We start from the raw sequence: 25,700 nt of genomic DNA, 5'->3' as shown, positions 1-25,700 counted from the left end.
GGATGGTGACTCCACCACTGCTCTGGGAAGCCTGTTCCAGCACCTGACAACCTTTTCCAGGACACCATGGATACAACAGGTTAGTCCTGAGAATTGTCAGAGGGTGGAGGACAGGGGAGCGGGGGTAGAAATACAGTAGGCAAAAAGGAACTATCCAAAATTAACTGACAAATTCACTTAAAATTCACTTGGTTGCTTTTGCTTGTAAAATACAAGTAGAAATAGATAGGAAATAGTAAATATAGAACTACATGAAGGTAAATGTTCTAAGCTGATAAATTTATTCAAAGTTTTAACTGAATGGTAATTATAGAAATTAAGAACTATACAAACATAATTTTCAGAGGTCATTAAAGCAAAAAAGAAGATGAATAAAAAGGAAAAGCTGCTCACTGTATTGCATTTGGTTCTCATTCACCTAAGTCAACAGCACATGCAACTAAATGCACTCATGCTAAAAACTTACATTTGCTGTCAACAGCACTGAAATCAAACAAGATCTCATAAACACAAAATATTTCACATCAGTTGGCTCTGCTATGGAAATCAGAAAAACAGAAATATTGCATTATTCCAGCTAACTATCTCTTGGCAAGAAAACGTAGTTGCTTTTTCAAAGTATTCTTATTACTATTATTACTACTACTACTATTATTCAGTACAATCATCAGTTGGTGAGCTTATCTCTGGATTTGTAAGGCTCTTTGCCAGCCTACACCTACAGCCAAGGAAGTGTGAATAAAATATTCATAAATGCACTACTAAACAAAACTCACTTTAAAAAAAGTATTTGAAATTTTTAAGTTCTTCCTCAGATCCTTCCTACAGTCTTCTCTAGTCACAACAGGTACACAATTGGCACATAGGATGCAAAGGCATAGGGGATCAACAGTGATCTATCTTTTCAAAAGACACCATGGTTTGCAGAGTTAAGAACCACATACACAAGCTTGGGGGTTTACAGAAAGAAAAAAAATCAGCTTGCAGTAACTGATTAACTTACCTTTGGGTTCCATGTATTCTAGAATGATATCTGATTTTATAATTGCTTAATGTATGCACTGGCATGATTCTGAGAAGCCTGGATTCAGGCATCATTCATTTAACACAATAGACTACACTGTATGTTACTTCTTCAACAAGTATAGATTTAACTGTTCTGCTTGAAAGGCTTTAAGTTCAGTATTTTCTAAGTCAAGGTGATGGTGGGGAGGGGGTTTCACTTATAAAAAGCAGTCACTGAGACTATCTCCTCTTTGCCTTCCTACAATCTCTGCTTTAAAAAGTCAGATGAATGCTTTGAATAGGAACTTGGTACTCAGAAGAAAATATTCATAAAGGTATAACCTACTGCACATCTTCCACCCCTCAAACAGCAGTCAGACTTCAGAGTCACGCAGCAAGTGAAAGTACCAGATAATATAGTCTGAATTTCATTTACTCACCACTGTTTCAAGTCCTTAGGTCTTGGTCAACCACTTCAGACGCGGGGCATTACCTAGGGAAATAATTGATGTAAAATGTAAGAAAAGTACAGAGCCCAAAACATAAAAACAATGTGTCTGATTAGTAGGTGTGGTTGGAATGGTACAGCTCTGCTTGTAAGAGATTATGTGCACGTGGGTAACTTTTCACTATGGGGACATTTCCGTTTTGCTAGAAATGCAGCATTCTAGACATCACTCCACTAAGGAGCTAAGAAAAACAATCACACATGAATTAGTAACACATAAACCACTAAGCATGCACAAAATTGCATCTTTTTATCTTCCTCTATTTTACTAATAAAGTATGCCAAGATTTGAAAATATATTTAAAATTACTTGTATATTCCAGTTTGTAACAACATTTTAAAGTCAGGCACAACTTAGGAATAACTCCAAAAGATCCTGAACCACTAGAATAAAAACCTGAACTACATAGCATGTTCACACCACAAGCTTATGAAATGCACCCCCAAACCCTTTCCACCACCCCACACATGTATTTCATGGAAGTGAGCAGTGACAAACATGAAGTCCTGTACCTGACTGAGATGGGCTAATCCCTTGGACAGGCTGGGCACTGGCCACCCAGGACAGAGCTCTCTGAAATGGAGCTGGTGGTCTGGGCAGACAGTGGACTAAACATGAAGCAGCAGTTAGCCCAGGCAGCATGGGAGGCCAAAAATACCCTGGGCTGTGCCTACAGGCTAAACTCCCACTAAACTCCCTTTAGCCAGCACTCCAGGATTACGTGTCTGGAATACCCCATCCAGTTTTGTATCCCCTGTACCAAAAAGTAGCAAAATAAGGTGATAAAGGTAAGGTTGATTCAGTGATACTGAACTACAGGATTTCCCACAGTAATAAAAAAATCTGCATTTTTATACATACATCTGGACAGGATATATGAAGAATACCTCCTTACATAAAAGAACAGTGAGTCGGAAGGTCAGTAGACTCTAACAAAGAGAGATAATTTGGCCTTGGTGAAGATGGTTTAAGAACAGAAAAATTAGTGCAGAACTCCTAACAAAGTGTGCTGCCAAGGACAGAGGAAAATGTACTGGGAGCACTGGAAAGCTGAGCAGAGCTTAAAACAGCCTCTGAATTCCTGGCACATAGAATATTCCTCCAGAAAAAAAGAACAACAGGCAGAACTAAGTAGCTGTGATTACTCCAGCTTTTCTGTCTCAAAAGTAGTTAACAAGGCAATGAAAATAAAGCACTGTTAGCAGACACAAAGACTGTTTCATGAACAAAAAAAAAAAAGGCCAAATCATTTTCTTTTAGACCCAGGCACCTAAAAATGCACAGTCGGTTTTAAGCATGTGAAAACGATGGATTGCTCTGACAGTTACAAGTAAGTTAAAATTTTAAGGAGAATTGCTTGCTTGGAGTCTAAGCTCCCTAAGGAAGAGAAACAGTTTGGACAGGGTTAGACAGGATCAGCCCATTGAGGTGGCTGTGGAAGAGCCTTCTCTCACAGATCCATCCACCTGTTGAGGGCACGGCAACTATCTTCCTTGCCCAAGAAGACACAAGAATTACCAAAAAAAGAAAAGAAGGAGAGCAAGCATTGTATAAAAAATAAAGGCTCTTTTTTTGCCACCACATTTGTGACGAGGCTAACAAGAGGAAAGTCCACAAGCCTTCCACTGCCCTGTCACTATACAGGGAGGATGCACCTTCCTTATGCCACAGATGGCCCAAATGAAGCCCAAATCCTCCCAAACAGATCAGAATGAGAAAAAACAAATTGTTCTCACTGTTTCTCTCAGGAGCTCTGTCTTACAAATATTGCAATAGCTCAGATAGATTTATACAACAGCTGGCAAAAAACACATAAAATCCATCTCTGCCTTTTTACTCGACTATCTATAAAATTGGATGCATCATCCCCCCTCACCCCCATCTCCCAAAAGAATAAAATCTTACATTATTCATTTTTAACTCCTTTCTCATTTGCAAAAGATAATGTTCTACTATAGTTCAGGAGGAATTATAGCACAGCCATTGATTTGAAGTTTTTTATTTATAGTCAGCAAGAGAAGAAGATAGCTGGACATTGTAACGAGAACACATTTGGTTTGATAACATCCCCATGTCACACACACTGGCTTTGTAAACCACAAGAATTGGGTATGCTTATGGTGCCCAGCGAAAATTAAGCGAAAAAAAAGAATACAGGTACATCCACTGTATCTTAAACTCTCCTTTTCAAGTAGCTTTTTCTTCAGATATACTACTGTGTGATACTTCCATGTATTATGTAACAGCAAGTATCCAAATATTAACTTACTTCAGAAAGGTTTGTATGATCAATTATGTCACTATGAATAGACATAATGCATTCAATAGGTTCTTTGTGTTTTTCTAGCAATGCAGAACAGCATAAAATTAAAAAATAAAAACCAACATAATAATATGGATTAGTATCCTTCAGAAATAAGAGCAGAACAAGAAGGGGAAAGTATTGTCTTTAGGGATACACTGGTAGGAGGTTAAAAAAAAAAGGTCTAAAGGAATTACAATGCTAAACACCATAAGAAACTAAGAGCTTGAGATACACAATAATTTTTTTTTTTTAACATTTCTTCTCAGGATGATTATTTGCTGCTTCACACAAACCTACGAAAGTAAAAAAGTCTCCAGTTTTGCCCTTTGCATTATCTACCTAATTTGTTCTCTCTAGAAGATCAGGCTACATATCTATATGTATGTAATTTAAAGCAAATTCGAAAGAGTATCTCATACAGAGTAACGTAATTTGCAAGCTATTTCAATGAGGACGAAAAAATTCTCACTTTTTTACACTACAAGAAATATTTCACCCAAATGCACCTGCCCTGAAGTTTACACCTAATAAAAGCCAGATGTGCTTCTAATACTCTGCTGATCCGTGCTCTTAATGCCTGTTTTCCCACTGCACCACCTTAACCAAGAAAGTGGTACAACATAGTTTTACACATCATTAAAATGTTTAAACCAAATATTACATTTTTATAATCCTAGAAATTCCCACAAAACTAAACAGAATAAATATAGAAGCATTAAGAGACTTGCACCAGGAATGAAAGATCCCTCTTAGCCTGTTACTTAATACAATAAGCACCTCAGTGATAAGTGAATCAAATTACCACATTTATTTAACAAGTCAGTCATTACTTACTGGAGCAAGATATGCAAATTTATTTTTAGTAAAGTTATTCTCTAAAATGAGTTTTGTCTTCTAGGGTTCATTTTACCTAAGAAATAAAACCTTACTTGAAGTTCAGAACACAGAATATCAGCCAGGAGCCCGAACCCACACTAACTGAATTCAGTGCAAGCTCTTATCTTTAGCTCTTACCCTTAGCTCTTACCCATAAGGATAAAAGGACATAAATTGCTTACTTTAAAGGTGGTGTAAAAGCACTTAACAAGTTCACTTTACAACATGCTTCTTGAGTCGCATCTCTGTGTCACAGGGACAGCAAAGCAATAAGGCGAGTCACCGTCCCATGGCAGCACCGTGAGTTACACCACAGCCAGCACTTCTGTCTTGCTCCATACAACCCACCACCTCTGGCAGCCCAAGGCAGCCAAAGCCAGCAGCAGTTTTCTCCAGCAGGAACATCCACAGCCACAACAACTGTTCCTTGGCTCCATTTTGGCCATAAAGCTGCAGTAGGATGCAGCAGCATGGTCACCACTGAGAGGAACCAGTCAAGAAGTGACTCAGGAAGCAGCTTCACCCCTGGGCAGCACTGCTCAGCTAACTGCTGCCTGCACACGGATGGGGACATAAATGGGTCCCATGGACAACTCAGCAGCCATGGGCAATGGCAGGATCCATGTCAGCCCTGCAGCTGCTGGGACTGGAACAGGCACTCTGGTAACACAGCTCCAGTGCTGACTGATGGCCTCAGGCTGGGCTGAAACAAGCTCCTGCACCTGCAGGCAGGACCCAGGGGAGGCTGAGACCCATTAGACCCCCAGGAGCCCTAACTGGGTTGCTAATTAAATGCTCTACCCAGCAGCATTATCCTCAGCAATGAGTTAGAATCACTTGGCAAACTCAGGCTGTTCTTCTTCACAAATGTCATCTGGCTTAATAAATAACATCTTCTGATGAGTATTATTAGCATCTAAATTATTTCCCTCAGATTACCACACACTGTGGCCTGCAAAATGCTAATTTTACAAATGAAGCCGTCTGCTGGCAGAAGTGGAACAGAACCACTCCATGGGAGACAGCTCAGTTATTTTTTTCTGAAGGCCTAGAGATGGCAACTGTGGAGTTTTGTTGAACTGTAAGCAATTAATGCACTTTCTTATTTGTTCAGTAGACAGCCTGAGCCTGTTGCAGAAGCCTGCCGAGCTATCCCCTTGTAATAGTCTGGGAAACAAAAGACGTGTTATATCACACACACACTCTTTAAACCAGCAGCTGTGGGGGGTTTTTGCTTTCAATCCAACACCTTCTCAGGCCAAAGTTACACTCAGAGTATCACCTTAGTGATGCAAGCTTTGACTACTGCAAATCAATGAAACGTCCAAATTGCCTTATAGAATTCCTTCATTTTCCAGTACTCCTGCACCACAATTGAATTAGGAACCTGTTTGTTTTGTGGTTTCAATCTAAACAACAAAATGCCATAAGCACAATCCTCCCCTTCCCACCAAAGCAAGGCAGACTTGTTTTAACATTCAACGTCACTTATATTTAAGGCATCTAAGAAAGCAACCAAACCCAGAACTAGGGACTGACTGACTAAGACACAAGCAAGCTGTTACAAGTCCTCAAAACACAATTTCAAACTCCTCTATGGTGTCAGGAAAACATCATTATTTACCTAAAGCATATATTGGACTAATTTCAATGCTTTCCTCACAGCTTTCATCTTCATAGATGCAATTAAAAATACACAGAAAAAGTAGCTAATCAAATTAAGCCACCCACAGGTACTACCTGTGACCTTCTAGAAGTGAAAAGCTGCATTTTCATCATTAAGCACTACAGTGATTCACGTCTAGCAAGTGACAAAATTCTAGAACTCAGGCCATTCAATTTGACCTCTAAGCAAAGTTCCTCCTACTGAAAACAGTATAACTGAACATCACCCAACCAATAGGCCTATCCTGCACTCAAGAGCTTAATTCAAAGCTAAAAATACTGCCTAGAGCAGATCAACTTATTTTCAGCTCTTCTCCAGCTGATGCCTCAGAACAGATCTTCAGTCTTGTAAACACAAAGACCAAAACCCAAACCAAATATAAAGAAAAATTAAATAAAGATGGGACCCTGAGCAACCTTTCAAGTGCTTTTCTTGAATGTTTGAGTAAAATCATGTTATAGAAATGAAAATCCTTACTCAAGCCTTATCTGTCCAGTTTTCCTGCTCTGGAGAACATCCTCAAGTTTCTACAGACATCTGAAAGTGCTGAGCCACCTCCATCCAACCTGCTTTTCCAACGGGACATTACAAGCCCACAAAGTGGCAGTCCTTTGATGCTAACTCAGAGCTAGCTACTGCTTGGTAAGAGTTAAAAATTATACTCCATTCACAGATGGAAGAACCAGCTAGCCCCAGGAACAGTGGGAACTGAACAGCAACTAAGAAATATGTTAACTGTGGTTTTGTTTATCACAAAGAAGCTTTCCTTTGCCTTTTTAATTTTTGTCATTTTAAGCTTTCTCTGGAGCCAATTTGCTTAAACACTGCTAGGCAGACAATCTTCTTTTCAGAAATTGTCCTTGTAATACAAGAAATAAAACATCTGGGTTTAGCTATTCCTGAAGCTGATAGTATCCTCATTGTCACAACATACACTTTGTAAGAAGTTTTAACTATTCTTTAAATTCCTGTAAAATTTTTTTACATTATTATTTAAGATACATTTTTCAGTAAAACTGAGATATAACTTCTTCACAAGTTATGAGCTCCTAATGATAACATTTTCTTTTCCCTATACTTCTACTATTCTTTTCACTACCTAAAAGAAGATTGTGAAAGATCCTCTCCACATACAGATGTACAAATAATCACATCTTAAAAGGTCTCCTGATTCAGAGGGCAAAAAGAGATATCTGTTTCTGCTTTTCTTTTCCCTTTCAAGATTATTATAAATTAATTCTTTAAAGATACAAACTCATTGTTACCTTTTCTATTTCCTATACAAAGGTACTTGGCAAGGCTTAACTGGAGTGTCATAGGCAAATTGCAGACTCCAAAAATGGGCTTGCAGAATAATCCATGAAGAATTCAATTGAAATAGGAATGTCTGGGAAGTGTGTTGGAGAAGTCCACTCAACTCTTTTTTTACCCCTGTTCCCCAGCTGAGGGTAAAACTCACTGTTGTCTTCTGACCTGTATAACTCTAACTATACAAGTAACTGAATATAAATTTTAGTCAGACATGTTCTTCTTCAGTATGCATTCTTGGGCTTCCTGGTTGTTTATCTTTCTATCACTGATTAACCCTTACGTTCTCAAAGGTATTCAATGTGCAAGAAAGTTTATGGTAATTGTAAGATCACCCCCTAAATTACTTACAGAAACTCATGAGAGGGTGCTTACCTGACCCATACTTTTAAGCTTGATGCAAAAACTTTTTAAATTCTGTCATGGGTTAACCCCAGCCAGCAACTCAGCATAATGCAGCTGCTCACTCACTCTCCCTCGGTGGTATGGGGGAGAGAATCAGAAGAGTAAAAGTGAGAAAACTCATAGGTTGAGATAAAGGTTAACAGGTAAAGCAAAAGCTGCACACACAAGCAAAGCAAAACAAGGAATTCATTCACCACTTCCCATGGGCAGGCAGGTGTTCAGCCATCTCAGGAAAGCAAGGTTCCACCAGGCATTATGGTGACTTGGGAAGACAAAATTCAATTATTCTGAACATCTGCCTTTCCTTCTTCTTCCCCCAGATTTATTTGCTGCGTCTGATGTCATATGGTATGGAATATCCCTGTGGTCAGCTGGGGTCAGCTGTCCCAGCTGTGTCCCCTCCCAACTTCTTGTGCACTCCCAGCCCATGCACCAGCTGGGTGGTGTGAGCAACTCAGCAATAACATTAAAAATCCCTGTGTTATCAACACTGCTTTTAGCACAAATCCAAAACATGGCCCCCTGCTAGCTACTATGAAGAAAATGAACTCTATCCCAGCTCAAACCAGCACAAATTCTTTGATGTCTTCTCCTTTAACTTTCATCAACAACTGCGGGAGTGAAGGAAGACTCCTTGCTTTCCTCATGTCTACAACTGAGAAGCTGAGACAGTTATATGAATCAGTTCACTCAACTTGGGCTTGTTCCATAACTTTTTTTAAAAAAAAACCACTGTACTTTCTCATTAAACAATCATTTTCTAAATTAAAGCAATTAATTAGAAAATATCTTACTTACAGTTCAGGTGACATTCCCCACCAGATTCACAGAGTTTTAAAGTTTACTGCTAGCTTCAGTTCCTAGAGAATGGTTACTTAATATGCACATATAGTTTTGAGGATGACCTTCAGAAGCATCTCATTACTGATCTTCAGCAATACCTCTAACAAGAAATGGGGGTGAAGAATGCCAGTATAATCTTAGAATATAACAAAAAGCTTATACTCAGCCCAGAGAAAAACACTACCAGTTGCTGAAGACTCCAGTGAGGTCCCTCTTCGAACACTACAAAGAATTATCATCCATAAGCAAGAAGCAGGGGAAGACGTCCAAGGTGGATTAGAAACACAGAGGGAATACGGTACTGATTAAAGGAAGATGGCTAAGAAAAGGTATGAAGTCTCATCTTTTTTTAGCCTAACAAAATGGTGACAAAAATGAAGTGTAATTGTTTCCTACAGTTACTGCAGGTGGCTAATTAGCAAGAAGGAAGAAGAGATATTTAAATTAAAAGCCAACATCGCAGCAGGAACAAAATAACTGTGAATTGACTGTGAATACACTTAAGGTGCAGGTTAAGAGATTATTTCTAAACCATCTGAAAGCAAGATTCTACAACAGCCTTTTGATGACAAAGACAGAGAGAGGCAAGAAGCCTTCCTAATTTTAAGTAAGCAGCTGATGAGATGTTGAAAGGAATTGCATACAATGTGGCTGCCTGCAATAACAAGGCAATAAACTCCCTTATAAGGGCCTTCTCATGGAAAAGATTGGTACATTTTTAGAGTACATTAGCATAGCTTCCCATCACCTCTCAGAAAGTATGTATTTAATAGAATAAAGCCACCTCAAACCCTGATGTTAAAACCAAGACACACATTCAAGTCCATTTAAAATACTGTCAAAGTATTAAACATCAAAAATGCAGTTTCTCATTTGAGCTTTACCAGCCACATACAGAATTACTGGCTCTATCCCACGCTTGTGATTATTAAAGGCAGCAGACAACTGCATTTATTAAAAGTCTTGATCATGCACAAGATATCTACATTGACTACATTCAAAAAGTCATGTTTAAAGAACATGAAATACTTAGCCATTTATGTCATTCTAGACGAAGGCTGAAAAACAAGACATGGGGGTAGAAAGATGTTTATTTTGAACATTATTATCTCTTTTTTCTTTTGCAAAGTGTATAAACAAAGTAATATCCATGAAAGAAGGTTATTTTGAAACAAAACATGAAAAACTAAGGTCAAGGAGACCTCCCCAAAAACAAAGAAAAGGAAGAAATCGGTCACTTGACAGAGCACAAGAAAAACAGCCTCAGGAAATCCATATGAAAGATTTTTTTAAAAAAATACATAAATTCTGTTATAACCTTCACAGAGCTCTACAGGAGTCAAGCTAAAAGACAACACCTCTCTGGAACAAAACAAACATTTCTGAAAGTTCCTTTTGTTCTTTCCATCTCCCAAAACATTGTATTTTGCTATTTTATTAGCAATGGACATTTTAATTGGCATTGGTCATTTGCTTGCTACCAGAAAAAACATAATGATGAACGTGCAAGGTGAGAAGTCAAGAACAGCCTACGAGGCAGTAAGATGCAGTACTCCTATTCTTACTCCTTTGAAGGTAGGATAATGCATCACTACTAATCTTATGCCCCACTTGAAGTTTGGGAGGCAACTCTACGATTTTCCAGAGAAAAACTATCTGCAGCTCAGCTCACAGGCCTCTTGACCCTTCAATATTATATGATAAGGCTAATTTTAAAACTCCCAAAGGAGTTAAAAGCTTCCAAGGAAACAAGTCATAATCTTGTCTATATAATCAGGTTTTTCAAAATTTAAGAAGCAACACATTTGCTAGGTTCTCCCCCCCACCTTTTTTGCAGGTTCAGGAATGCAAATTATTTTCAGGCTACTTTGAATCAAATAACTGAAAATAATCTTATACATACAAAACTACATATTTTAACAACAGTTTCAGTTCCGCATCAACTGAAAATGCAGATCCCTAGTAGTAGGCACAATTTATCAAGACCTATCCATATATGAGAGAGGGCAATGACACTGGGAACAATTATCAGTAGCCCTGTTTCCATGAGCTTTATTATTAATTATGAAGAAATCCAATCAAAGAACAAGAATCCGACAATTCCTTAAGTCTCAGTGACTGTCCAATGGACTGATTCAAAATCATAATTCTGTAAAATCTGAAGCTGTAAGTTCCAGAGTCCCTAAATACTAACCTTTTCTCCTTCAAAACTAGCTTTCTGAATTGAAAGCTGAGGTTTAGAACACAGCATGAGTAAGTTTTCTGACATAACTGCTTTCTTATGGTATTCTAGCAATTGAATATTGACTGGAAATCTCTCATGGTCAGAGCTGGCTGGTTTAACTCATTCCTTTGAAAGCACACAGATGATATGCAGCTACTTTACTCCCCAATATCCCTTACAGCATCAAAAGTGCTCTCAAGAGAAGAAAATTACATGTAGATACACAATCTCTCTTTCATATTCATACACATAATATATCCCAGCTCCATTCAGGTGGTCCCCTGAGGTTTTGGCCCTCTAGAAAGAGTTAAAATATCTGAAACAGACACTTTGCTTGTTCATTTATTAGTACTATTTTCAAAAGACCGTTCAGAGAATGAAGTCTAAGAGAAATGCAAATTCTCCACTCCATGCTAGACTAAGAAAGTATCCAATCGGTTCCCACTGAGCTTCAGTTCATTTTGTGTCCACATGTAAGTAATTAAGAGTACATTGTTTGAAACTTAATTCCACATCTGTTCTTCTGTGGGACTTGGAAAACAGACGAATTTTTCTGACAATTGTTTGCAGAGTGGATAATCACAAGCATGTGTAATAGTATCCCAAAGTGCATGAGTCTAAGAAGCTTTTTTTGCTAGATGTTTTTGTTTCTTTCCTAAGATAAAAAAATAAGATGCTCTCAAATGGGAATCATTAATATATGCTTGAGAAGTCATCCACTATAACTAATAAGGCAAAACAAAATCCAGCCTTGTCCCAGTAGTTCACCTAGAGAGCCAAAATCCATTTTATGGCCTGTCAGGTAACTTTTAAAAATCATGCAGAAATGGCAAAATCCTGAGAACTACAACACAGAAAATACATGTTTTCGTCATGGAGCTCTGCAGTTGTGAGAGAATGTTCCACGCTATTACAGTATGAGAGTCAGCATCTCTTGAATGAATCACACATTTACATGGTAAGGATGTATTTTCTTTTGATCTCTATAAAATGTTGATAAGCACAGATAGGAAGAATAGATAACAACTCTTCACTGTATTTGCTAATGCAAGTGCTGACAGCATCAAAGCATACTGGGGAACTAAGGTTCAAGAAAGCACTTTTTCCACAACAGATGCAGTTATGCTAAGGAAGTCTGTCACAGTTTGCTGTGGATGCTAAATTCCACATTTGCTCAAGAAATAACGGGACAAGTTCATGAAGGAAAGATCCACTTACAGCCACTAAAGGCAACAACTTCCTCCTTTGACTCAGTAAATCTTCAAGATGCAGAGCACAGGTCACTATGAAAGTATCAGTGTAAATTTGATTTGTACTTTGGGCCACTGGCTATGATCAGATACAGGGTTAAATGAACCTCTCGTTAACTATTTTATATATGGTCTTATGACATTACCATGGACCTTCATTTGACCTATACATACAAAGAGTGCAAGAGTGACATTATCTACAGTGACTGAGAAAGAAATTCACAGGGCTCAGGGTAGATGGAAGACAGTTTAGAAATCTTTGTTTTACTTAATGCTGAACTTAAAGTAACAATTACTTATCTACGAGGACATGTCAAAGAAAGGCCAAAATTTCAGTTCAGTCACACCAAACTGATAACTCAGTTAAAGAAACCAGATACTGCTGCCAACTCCTGCAATGTTACTGTGAACTTCCAAATACTTGGTGTTTTCTAAAACAGTGGATGACAGAGATATGCAATTACCTCACATTATAAGAGGTGTTTTTAAACTTTTCTCCATGGTCATTAGGGCTAGAAACATGCACTACAACAGAAGCCAAACAAGTAAACAAAACAAAACAACACCAACACACCACACCAAGCCACTTTATTTGTAAAATAAGAAGTGCCATTATTTTCAGTTCTGTTTTCCCCCCATGCTGGCACTGGCAACAGTGGAAACCAAGTTAAATCTGGGTAGTTCCACACGTGGCCAGTGTTGAAACCCTGCGTCATCCTCGATGAAACAGATAAAGAACATGAACGAGAACCAGAGAGACTTCCTAGAGTGGAAAAGGAGAAAATATGCAGAAGAAATCAAATAACAGAATGCTTGTAATTTATGTAAAAAGAAGCTATACAGAAAAGGAAGACAATATTTCAATTTTTCTTCCATGTAATACGGACACTGAAGAGATGTAGTTCTATTTTTTTTAGCTTGACTGGCCTCTGCCAATACCATTTCCTAAAATACCACAGCATGCATATGCATATATAAACATATTAAAAACAACAACCAAAAGCAATACCCCATATTCCCACCCAAAAGACTACAAATGCATACACTCTAAAGGTTTGTGTTTGGTTTTGTTGTGGTTTTGTTTTGGTTTGTTTTCTCTTCTGTTAGTGTGACCAAAAGGCTAAACGAAATTTAATACACACAGGAATCCCATGGGTCTCTTCCACTTTGTCCTTCTGTAATTGTACTAAAAGCTTGTCTGGAGTCTCTCTCTCAAAGCATCTGGAGTTGACACTTCTCCTATTTATCCAGCTAAAGAAAGGTCCTCTGCTTCCCCTCTGCCAATACCATGAAGAATTTAATGTATCAGCAGGGACTTGAAGCCTGAAACTCAATCTAGTATTTTCATAAAACGATTCACAGACTTGCACTGACTTTTTGACTTAAGTGCGAAGGGTTTCCGTACAGCAATTTGGGGCTAGATTAATCCACTCATGTTTCCAGCAGTGGGGGAGGGAGGAAGTGCATCACAACATGCAGCCACCAAATTGACTTCAACATACCCAGACAGGAAATAAATCCCTAATACAATCCCTTCATACCTTTTTAAAATATCACAGCAGCTATTTAATGCCTCCTATGAGATATGGAAGGATGAACAGCATGCAACAGACAGCAAATTAAGCAGGAAATAAATTAAAACAGAAACCAAGAAAAGAGGTTGTTTACTTTACAAAGGGGGAGGACAGTGGCTTGGAACTTAATCTTACTCTATACCAACACCCCGGATAACAAACAAAAAAATCAGAGGATTATTCAGATCGAAGGAGCATTCATGTGCAAAGCTGAACTGATTCCCCTTTTCATAACTAAACAAGACATGTACTTAACAAAGAAGGAAATCCTGTTCTATCACCTACACTGAGGAACCTGTCAAATGCTCAACACAAACTTTTATTATACCATCCAGTAAAATAAGCATCAGCAAGGCTAGTAATTCTGTTTGTCTTTTTGAGAATGGACTATTTTGTGCTTGCTACTATTCTGACTTTTAAAAATTGCTTGTGTAACTGGCATCTTCAGTTTTCTTGAAACTCAACATATCCTTCATTAACACATCAGCCAAGAATGCAAGTGTGCAAAACATGAACTTCACTTAAATTAAAAAGCCTCATCCCTGTCTTTCTGAACCAGATCAGAAGTTTATAGTGGGGTTTTTCTTCAGTCATTTAACTGTTCAAAGTGAGAGAAAATAATAGCTCTCAAAGATGAAAAGAAGCAATAGAAGAGTAAAAACCAAGAAGATTAAATAAAGGCATTTCTTTTAACTCTCTAGTGCTTTTTTTTAGCCACCAGAAATCAGACAGAACTACTATTATTCTCTATAGAGTCTTAAATGATCTTCAACATCCTTTTAATTCCAAGGGCACCTGTTGTTAAGATCCTAAAATCTGCTTTCACCTTCCAAATTCTGAATCAAGGTCAAAAACATACTTCAGAAGGTTGGGATTTATAAATTTCAGTCTTTGACTCAGGAGAAATATTTGACATAAAAAAGAAACAGGTTATAGAGAGAAAACCAGAAGCACAGCAGAAAATAATCATACGACAAAACCCTTGGTTTATGAATAATCATGCACTGCGTATGGACATCAGAAACATGACCTGCACTTAACAGGAAGACAGCTTCCACTATCAGTAACAGAAGGTATGTACCTTCACAAGTTACAGGCAGGACAGATTACTTCACAATCAACAAATACCTAGCAAGGTACACTAGGTAACTAATACACTAGAATAAACACTAAAGTTTCTGCAACTTTTTCCAGTTTTCTGGAAAAAAAATTAATCCAGCAAAGGCTGTTTGGGATTGTGTAGCCAGGTACAGTGTTCCAGTTCTCACATATGGCAAGTAATCTAGAGGAAATGCTACTTCAAAAAATTGAGTTAACTAACAGTACCTGTCCTTTCTTTGCCTTCATAATACTGTATATTCTTTTTAAAAATACTTCAGAGTTTAACAGTGGTCTTAGGGAGAGTATACTCATAAGTATACACTCGTGAAAGATTCCTAATTATTAATTCAAAATCTAACTGCACTAAAAAAGAGCCACAGAAACTAATATTAAATACTCTTATTTTCTAGGTGTATACTCCAGGCACTTGTAACATTTGTCTCAGATATTAATGTGAATTAATATCTCATCTATTAGGTTATATGTCATAATATCTGGATAGCTATCTGCAAAGTATGTTCTCATGTTTAAAATACTTCTAGAAGCCTATAGGTCTGTAATAAGAGTTCTTATTTTATTATTATTCTTACAGCCTAAATAGTTTGCTTTTAATGAAAGATAAACAGGTTTGGACGACAGCATACATCACTATTTTGTTCAAAAGCTTTATTCTAGCACTGGTGTCTCACTAATTGAATGGCTAAGTCTTGGTTGTTTAGAACTTTTTAGAGTTTTATTTAATGTCTGCTCACATTCAAAGAACTGAATGCCAAGACAAGAAACCACTGAAGAGTGAAAAATATGAACAGAACAAGCAGCACTGTTTGAAGATGAAAGTAAAAGCATCCTCTATAATCACAGAACAACACATTTAACCTGGAAGCTGTTCTGGATCATCACAACTGAACAGTGATTCAACCCTGCATGGACAAGCCAAAGAGCTTCTCGATAGCAATGAGCTGGCTGGATGCAAAGGCAAAAATGCCTTTCAGCCAGGTAAAATCTGAGCTGCTACACTAGAGAGCCTGTGGCCAAACAGCTCCTCACCTCCATACCAATGGTCTGGCCAGAGACAGTAATTATTTTTTTTTTTCCTTTCCGCTTTATAAAAAACCCTCAGTTTCTTCAGGAATCTTGTCTTAACCTGCTAGGCTCCTGTGTGACTGCAGCTTTTCTGCCTGTATGGAAGGGACAGCCTTGTTCAAAACTACTTCTAAACATTAACTTTGGACCAGTATTTTTCAATTTGTGGTACAGACGATCTAAAATGGAAATGTCCTAAGCTAGTATTTAGACAAATTATTCAAAAAACTAAAATGCGAAGGAAAAAAACCATTAAGTAGGAGAAGATGCTTTAATTACCCATAAAGATAAAGAGGAGCAACAATCCTTCTCCTGAATTCCCCATTTTGTGAGTATCTGCACGAAATGAATGCTTTTGTCTAGATTATAAAACAAAAATTCTTGTTATAAAACTCAGCACGATATGATAATTATGCTTAATATTCTCAGCAGAAAAAAAAAACTTTGAGATTTGCATAGGAAAGCTGTGAGGCCAACCATGAGGCCAAAATACATTTTCAATATTCCTACAAAACAAAAATAAGCAAACAAACAAATGAAAAAGCTTTCACAACTTTTTACGCCATATTTATGCAGCAATCAAGTATGACTTTAAAGCCACCATTAACATAAATAATAAGCAGTAGGAACTGATATTTAAGGCTATTGCCTAAGTGTAAGAAAACATGAAATTCCTACTAGTGCTTTTGAATATAGCAGAATACAGTTTGCTTTCCTAACAAGGCTATGAGCAATAAAGAGATTACAGACATTTCTTAAAAGAGGAAGGAAGAAAAAAATAAATACCTTTAGTCTCTTATAGTTCACATTACTTTTTGTATTTATAGGTTGTGTAAATTACTACCACTTAAAGCAAAGCATTAATTCCTAAGGAAAAGCACGAAAGGTACACTTCCTTTGCTTAAGTGTTTTGGATAAGTAATATGTTTACATTGCCTCAAACAGCTTTTAAGTTCAATAATTCTTCCCCCTTTTACAAAACACATTCCTGTATTCAGTCAAAAGGATATCTGTGAATTAAGAGTATTTTCCTGGTTCAACACAATGTTAATGGGATTTCCATTTGTTTCATGTTTGAATTCAAGGAGGGGTTTTTCTGATAAATGCATCTTTGTTATTTCTGAGTATTACCCCCCAAAAAAGTAAAGGAGTTATGTTTGCCAGACCCTCATCCACAGGAGTGACAGCAGCTCTATTCACAGACCTCCACACCACAAAAATCTACCTGGCTGAGATGTTCTGATACATATAGTTCATTGTATGGGTTATGCAGTTTAATTTCACACCTAGTATTTTCATTTTCTTCTTTCTTGAATTCACAGACACACAAACTACACTGCAGCCACCAAAACCGAATTCACAGACACACAAACTACACTGCAGCCACCAAAACCAATCACAGCCGCCCACCACAGCGATTTCAAAAGTACACTTTGCTGTAAGGAACTAGGCTAGCAAAGTAGAACTATTTTAAAAACAGAATACTTGCAGCTAATGCATACCCTTTTGGGGATCTACACATAGCAGGTTAAATTAGTGATACTAGGTCAGCTTGCAGCTATTTCCCGTCCCCTCCCCCCCCGCCCCCCAGTATAAATACAAAAAACAAATGTTTAAATCAAGATGAGATCCACGGAGAGTTTAGCAACTGCTCACTATTTAAAGCTGTAAGAACAGTCTCTGCAACAGAGGTGAGATCTCAGCATTCTTCCCCTTGAGTGCTATGAGCTAAATAATGAGGTTAGGGCCAACCTTCCTTTCCCCACCACAGAAAGGGAGTTATGTTCCCAGCTGTGCAGTGGCACAGCTTCACTGGGACAAAAGAGGGCAGCCCTCTTGCTGGTGACCTGCCAGCTGCAGCCCCTGTGGTCAGGAGAGCTGGGACAATTTGAACCACCCTGCAGAGAGGACAGAAACACACCTTCACATACAAGTGCTCTAATGATTTGGTTACCACACAGACGGGGAGCAGAACGGCATCTTAATAATCCAGTAATTCTCTCTGTTTTCCTTTGGAAAAAAAATTAAAAAATAGTGCAATTATTTATCTGTAGGAAAGGGCTCTAGTCTGGGCCTCCCTCCTGAGCAAGAAAAGTGTGAAACCTTAAGGGAGAGCAGATTCCTTCCCCTGAACATCCTTGCCACGGATGTTTTGCTCCTCAAGGAGATGCAGTAGTTGAAACACACCTACACAGATCCATCCAGCATTTTTACATCTTTGCTCTCTGAAGCAAGAAAGAGACATACAGATCCATATTTCTTAAATTTACTTTAAAAATTATATAAACACATTCTATTTTCACACCAATATTAAAGCCCACACAGCTTGCTCCCTCTGGTTCCCCCTATATTTGAATGTAGTTAGGCACTGGGATAAAGAAAACCATGCATAGCCAAGATGCCCCACTTGCAAGTCTCTGCTTGCTTTTTGGAAACTTACTTTCTGCCTTGCAACCAGCCTCCTTCAGCTGTGTTTGGCCCCTCAGCTACAACAGCTCTGCACTCTCCAAACAGTTGTTCCTTTGTTGTTCTCTTCCCATTATGGCAAGTCTCCCTACATGACCCACTCTACCACAGATTTTAAAGGGCTGTATCAATGGCTCTTATCTTTGCTCCCTTTTCTATGGAAATTAAGATTTCTTGAAACTTTTTGCCTCTGAACAGCAGCTAAGAAAACTGGTTTTATCTAGTGTGCAACTCTTATTTATCTCTGCCTACTGGGAGCTACTGGATTCAGCAACTCATCTATTCACAGATGGGCTAGCTCATCCACCCCAGTCCCCTTGCAGAATCAAGATGCACAAAGGGGACAAAAAAATACCTACCAGGATATGAAGAGCTTACAAAACCATACCAGTTTTCTAACAGAATCTTTACACAGCATATAGAGAAATTCCTCAAATCATTCCTATGTAAGCACTATGGACCAATTTTTAATCTTTATTTAAATGTATTCAACAGCTTAATAGTTTCAAGACTACAATAAAAAGAAGGAGGATACTTCTTGCTCTTTTTACTTTCACAGCATAGTTTTAACCCCTGTTCAAATTGATGTTTGGACAACAAAGGGTCTGGCTAAAGCATACATCTTCTAGAGTATTATTTTTAGCTTTCTTAGCACTGAAGGAATTCACTACATACTCTCCATGGTGTGGAATAACATTCCCACCCATCTGTCTGTTACAAATTAATGAAAAGCTGGCTGCTCATTCTCTGCCTAAAGGCATCCCACCATGCATCATAAACTTCAGTCTTGGGCACTGAGGAGCAGACCAAGGTACAACCTCACCCAAATAGTCTGAAGGAGGCTCTCTGCTTCACATTCATTGCGGCAAGATGACCTCTTGAGCCTTCTACACAATTAATACTTGTGTCCTTTCCTCTTCTTTCATTACTAGACTTCTCCAAAACTACCACATATTCAGAAGAAATTGAGAAGTTCTCTGTTTCCTTTAAAACACAGTATGCAGCACAATCACATGTATTTTTAACAGCCACACTCCAGCACTGAAATGTAACTTTGAGCTTGAAGGAACAAACAAGAATGAAGTATTTGCAAAATTGCATCAAAAAAGACTCAGTGATGACCTTTGCGTTAAAAGCCCTGCTCTAAACAAAAACTATAAAGCATTTTAGCTATATATTTTTGAACAATGCCTAGAAATGAGGCTCCAAAGCATCCCCCCTCTAAACCACTACTCTTTGGTATTTATCAACAGCAAAGCAAACACAAAATTATAGTATGAAACCAGTTGGCTATAAAAGAAAAGAAAAGCAAGCAAATAAACATAAAACACTAAAGTAACAGCAAAAATGTTAGATATTCTAAGTATTTTTTTTAAGTGCTAAACACTAGTTTAAATCAAATGTTCCTGCTTGTGTCAGTGGGAATAACTTCAAGCTATTACTGTCCACCATAGAACACTTTCATTTTGAAGGACTAAGAATTCTTAAATGCAGTTTTAATACTACACTAAATTTGATCTACTGGGCTTATAAACCTCACCAGTCAGAATTCTGTTTCTAAAGAAAAATAATATTTTAAAATTTAAAATAAAGAAGAGCCAAACAATTGTAACAATGTAACTTAAACATAGTGTGAGTTATTAGATAACAGTACAAGCAATTTATTTTAAAAACCATGTTTTAAGCTATCATTTATGATCACTGGGCTAGAAAGCATTAGCCTACCTACAAAAACCTGTGGTTTGCTTTTGACTTCTGCAAATCAAAATGACACTGACAAATGTGCAGAAGAAAGACCCATAAAATATTCTCCTTTTATTTTAAGCTTGGTATTTCATAGCAGGATCCTGCCACATATTGGCTCTACCCTTCGTTGGCCAACCTGGTCTTCATGCTGGTTCCTTGTTTTAGCTATGCAGCTCCAAATAACACGTAGTAGACCATGCCATGGTCTAGTGCAAACTTGTAACTTCTAGCAGAGAGTTGCAAACAGCACATACATAGTGTTCTCCATGTAACATACTCAGCAGGAAGGACAGACAAGTCATCCATCAGATCCTCTTCACCACTAAAGTTCCTAATGCAATATGTGAGGAAATCGCACAAAACAAGAAGAGATATTTCATCAACTTTTCGCGGAGTGAAGTCCGAATTATTTTAATTAAAATACATAGTGTTTGGCTGCTAGTGGAAAACTCACATCTGAAATAAACCCTTATACAGTAAAGAATTCCTCAGGTGTGGAAAACTAATTAAAGCAAGTAGCTTCATGAGCTCTGCTACTAATGAAGCTTGTTTTTTTAGATTGTGATTCACAGTTGATCAAGACTTCTGACAGGATGTTTTACCATTCCTTCCACCTATTTTTGTAAAATAGAGGTACCCTGTTAGCTTTGAGAAGTCTGCAGTTCTGCTGACAGCTGAATCAATTGACTGAACAAAAAAATTACATAAAGAAGCACCTACAGATCCCAGCCCAGAAACCTAACAGCTAGGAGAGGACAACGCCTTGTACAAGGCTGCACCAAAGACACTTGCTGGCAGGAAGGACCATGTGCTATGCACTCTCTGAACCCCCTAATACCACAGAATGAGGCAGTTTCCTGCTAACACAGGAGTGAACAACTGAACAGGTCCTGGACGTTTTCTTTGCCAGGCCACACAGACCACGTTCCACCAGCCTCTCTGCCAAATTTCCCACTACCACCCACCACCTCATGCTCAATGCGCTCACATTTAGCAGCACAGCCATGCCCAGGTCTTCCCATGACTTACAGCTCCCTAATTGTGCCACAACACTATACTCATGCTGTCGTTTCCACTACTGTATGCCAAATATACCCTCATTCTTTTGTGCAAGGCCACGTAGGCAAAAGTGGAGTAACAGAGGGTTTGATAAACCATAGACAGGCACATATGGTTGGCTGATGGGCAAACAGAGGCCCAACTGGACTGCCAGGGCACTTGGAGAGAATCCTCTTGCAGGCTCAACAAACCGGGTCGCAGTTCAGATTCAACTCACGATCAGGTCAACAGATGATTTTCTTTGGAACCAAAACCAAGCGTTTGGTATTTTAAATTCTAAAGTAGTTTTGTTTCTATTTAACTGAAATTGTACATAATATCTTGTTTCTCGGCCTTGCTAGTTGTTCAACATGTTTCTCAAACGAAGTAAGAGGCTATAATAAGATTTGCTTCATTATTCTCACATTTTTATAGAAAAATGAAAGGAGAGACCATAAAAACAGAGCTATTACAAGTGCTATTAGCAACAAAAATGCTTGTAGAAATATTTTTCATCAAACAATAGTAGCCACCATTAATGACTATGTACAGCATACAAAGGGAGGAACTTCAGTAATATACTACTTGTGGGAGGTATCACCATTTTCAGAACTACAATTTGGTTCCTCCTTAATTTATACATGTCACCTAACCCATAATATATGAAGACAGGAATTAACCAGTCTTCACAGAAGCTGGGTTAACTATAGAAATCTTAAGTCAGTTTTACTGGTAGCAAAGTAAAAAAATTCAGTGCCTTCCCCACAAAGTAGACAGTGGTGCTTTCACAGTGTTGTGAGATCGACTCTTCCATTGGAGCACTGTTAACCTTCCAAGACCAAAATCACTGGAAGGCTTCAGCAAAGAGGAAAGATCACCAAGAAGAGCAAAGATACTGGCCAAATGACGGATGTGTGGAAAAGCCAGCACGGAACCATTGCTTGCAACAAAAACTAGTGGCCAGCTCACTAAATGATAAATCTGTAACAACTGAGGAAATGCTTTCCATAACTTGAGTTATGGGATCATTGCAGCAATACATTGGATGCACATAAAGCAAAAATGAATGCAAAATACAACTAAATTTTTGAATGACAGATCCCTGCTGGTTATTTAAAACACAAATGCTTGGGTGCAACCTTTAACTAAGGAGGTCCCTACACCACTAATTAAGGAACCTGACCACGGGAAAGAATCACTGTAAATACTTCATGCATTTCTTACATTTTTCTCCCCAAGCATCTTTACTGGCTGCCATAGAAGAAAATATGGAACTAAATGGACACTTGGCTTGACCAGAACATGGCTGTTCTGTTCTCATGAAATACTGGAAGACATTCCAATATCAGATGAAGGCAGATAAACCAATAAACATGATTGATATAGTGTAAGACACAACAGATTTGGACAGAGTAATGTATAAATTATTGTGAGAAACAAAAATTACAAATGAGAAAAATGATTCTACCTCTCTCATATGTGTGACTTCATTCATTGCTGGCAGACAAGCCATGATCTGCAGCCAGCTCTCAAACAGAAAAACAAATTAGGTACAAGCAGATTTAGAAGCCTAAGCTGTGTTCTACAAAAAAAGTTCTTTTTTTGGCCCAATTTCAGAAAGCTTTTCTAATGCAGTGGAAATCAAGACTGGGCAGGTGGATCCTATATCTGATGAATGCCCCAGTGCAGTATATAGATCCTGCCCAGCAAAAGGAGTGAGAAATCACTTGGGCCAATATTTCCTTCATGTCTTAAATGTTACTTTTCTTTTAGTTACCTATTAAATTTCCATCAAGATCTACAGGCCCCTCAGATTTATCTGGAAGTCTGTAAAATGTTCAATCAAATACAGCTACACAGGAATGGGGTGGTTTGACATGTGTTTTGGGGGTCTCTGGTTTTTAGTGTTATGGTGCTTATTGCATGACTGATAATGCAAGAAGAACTAGGTACAGAGGAATTTTTTGTAACTTTTCTCTAAAAGTGACGGTGATATTAAATCTGATATCCTTTCCATGGGTGTGCTGATTTGACTGAAAACAAGTTTATTTTCTTCATACAGTTAAAAACCTTTCTTTTCCATAGCTAGTATGCTCATTATTTGGACTTAGTTTGAAAACAAGCAGATAATATCCCAGGACAGAGTTAATGTTTTTAATCGCTCTGGTCTGAGAGACAAGGAGGTTCTGAGCGCTCTGCCCACAAGTGTGAAGCAGCAAGGAAGGGGGGCAGGGATGGGGCAGAGCTTGACTGACATCCAGGGTTATCAATAAGAGTATTCCAACCCATTAGCATCATGCTGATTATTTAAGGAGAGCTGGGAGTTAGGATCTTCTGGTTGGCTCTTCTGTTTTCTCTGTTGTTGGCTCTTGCTATCGAGACAGGAGAGTTTCAGTCTGGAAAACTAGCATGACTCGGATGCCCATATCAGCTGAGATTCCCTGATCCACAGTTAGGGGACCTAGGAGAACCTGTTTCTTTTAGTAAACCAAAACAAAATCAATAGGACAACAGTTTTGGCACAGCTACTTTAGTTACTAAGGAGAGTTATCGGGAAACAAACTGTACAGATGGGTCCAAATGGCTGAGAATGCCCATTTTCTTCAGACACAGTTAACTCTACTGGACTGATTACTAATACCTTCCTGTTGGTTCTGGTCACAAGCAAGTCCACAGAAAAATATATTTCACCTTACTGCTCTGTAGCATAAGATTTTCCACATGAATACTTGTTCCTGTGAAGCTATACCTTGTTTCAAATGACAATTAGTTTCTCTTAACTCAGGTTGTTCCTATACTAGTAAAACTACAGGAGGAGCTAGAAGTTATTTCAGAACAACACCTTATGCAGTTCCTACAATCAAGTATAGTTAGATTCTCATCGAGACTTCTTTTGTGTCTAACCTGTTTCTGGGAACCTCTAATCTCAAAAACTATTCCACAACATCTTTAGCCATCTATTTCAGTGCCTACCTACACACACAAACAAGTTATTTGGAATATGTAGAGGGTTAAATCACAGAACAGAGGCAGGGTATTAGGCACCTGTCACAGAAATTTACATACCTAAGACAGTTCTTATTTTTCTATTATTCATCCTAAGTCATACTGCAGAATCACAGAATGTCAGGGATTAGAAGGGACCTCAAAAGATCATCCAGTCCAATCCCCCTGCTGGAGCAGGAACACCTAGATGAGGTTACACAAGAATGTGTCCAGGAGGGTTTTGAATGTCTCCAGAGAAGAAGACTCCACAGCCTCCCTGGCAGCCTGTTCCAGTGTCTGTCACCCTCACTGTGAAGAAGTTTCTTCTCATATTTAAGTGGAACCTTCTGTGTTCCAGTTTATACCCATTGCCCCTTGTCTTATCATTGGCTCCATCCTTGTGACACTCACCCTTTACATATTTATAAACATTAATGAGGTCAGTCTCCTCCAAACTAAAGACACCCAGCTCCCTCAGCCTTTCCTCATAAGGGAGATGCTCCACTCCCTTAATCACCTTTGTTGCCCTACGCTGGACTCTCTCCAGCAGTTCCCTGTCCTTCTGGAACTAAGGGGCCCAGAACCGGACACAATATTTCAGGTGTGGTCTCATTAGGGCAGAGTAGAGGTCAAGGAGAACCGCTCTCGACCTACTAACCACCCCCCTTCTAATACAGCCCAGGATGCCATTGGCCTTCCTGGCCACAAGGGCACAGTGCTAAATTGTTTTTTTTTCTGCTCTCCTCTAACAGAAGACAGTTCTCAGATAAAGCTTTTCACTTCTCATGAGATGTCTCTCCTATAGCTGTTGGTTTTTTTCAATGAGATGAAACAAAGTTGCTTCCTTCAAAATATTCTTGCAGGTCATATTATCAAAGCACTTTATTACAGCTGCTGTATACAGTCCTCTACCTGAGGCCTCATCAGTACTAAGCAGAGAATAACAGCTGTGTCCCCTTGCATGTAACATTTCTTGTTCATACATCTCAGATGAGATTTGTCCCTGGACTATAAACCTCAGATTTTTGATGGCTAGTCTACTTTAGCTTTTTATTTCTCTTTCAACACTCAATGCAAAACACAGCAAGTTGTGCTGACCATTTGGAATTTCAACTCATGTTTGGACTGTCTCTCTAAATTATGAAAACAATTGCTTTTCAACAAACCTTTTTCCCACGTGGGAACCCCTTTAAGTTTTCCAGTGGAGGCATAAGACCCTGTGTAGTGAATTTAGGCCTAATGATAATAGGCATGCTTTTGTTAGTTATCATTCATCATGCCTTATAAGCAACAAGTGGATGCACAGGGCCTGCAGA

At 38.4% G+C, this 25,700-nt stretch overlaps 1 protein-coding gene across 2 annotated transcripts in view; it reads right to left on the bottom strand.

Moving 5' to 3' along the window:
* Window positions 1-25,700, bottom strand: part of LHFPL2 (LHFPL tetraspan subfamily member 2) — a 127,149-nt gene that overhangs the window by 62,445 nt on the left and 39,004 nt on the right. For both annotated transcript variants that reach the window (XM_082074526.1, XM_082074527.1), the window contains exon 2: window positions 1,446-1,498. The gene's annotated coding sequence lies outside the window, so the exon portion shown is untranslated. The remainder of the gene's footprint in view (window positions 1-1,445; window positions 1,499-25,700) is intronic.

This window comes from Streptopelia decaocto, assembly GCF_964273445.1.
Source record: "Streptopelia decaocto genome assembly, chromosome: Z".
Lineage (NCBI taxonomy): Eukaryota > Metazoa > Chordata > Aves > Columbiformes > Columbidae > Streptopelia > Streptopelia decaocto.
This window is presented reverse-complemented; position numbering and strand designations above follow the sequence as displayed.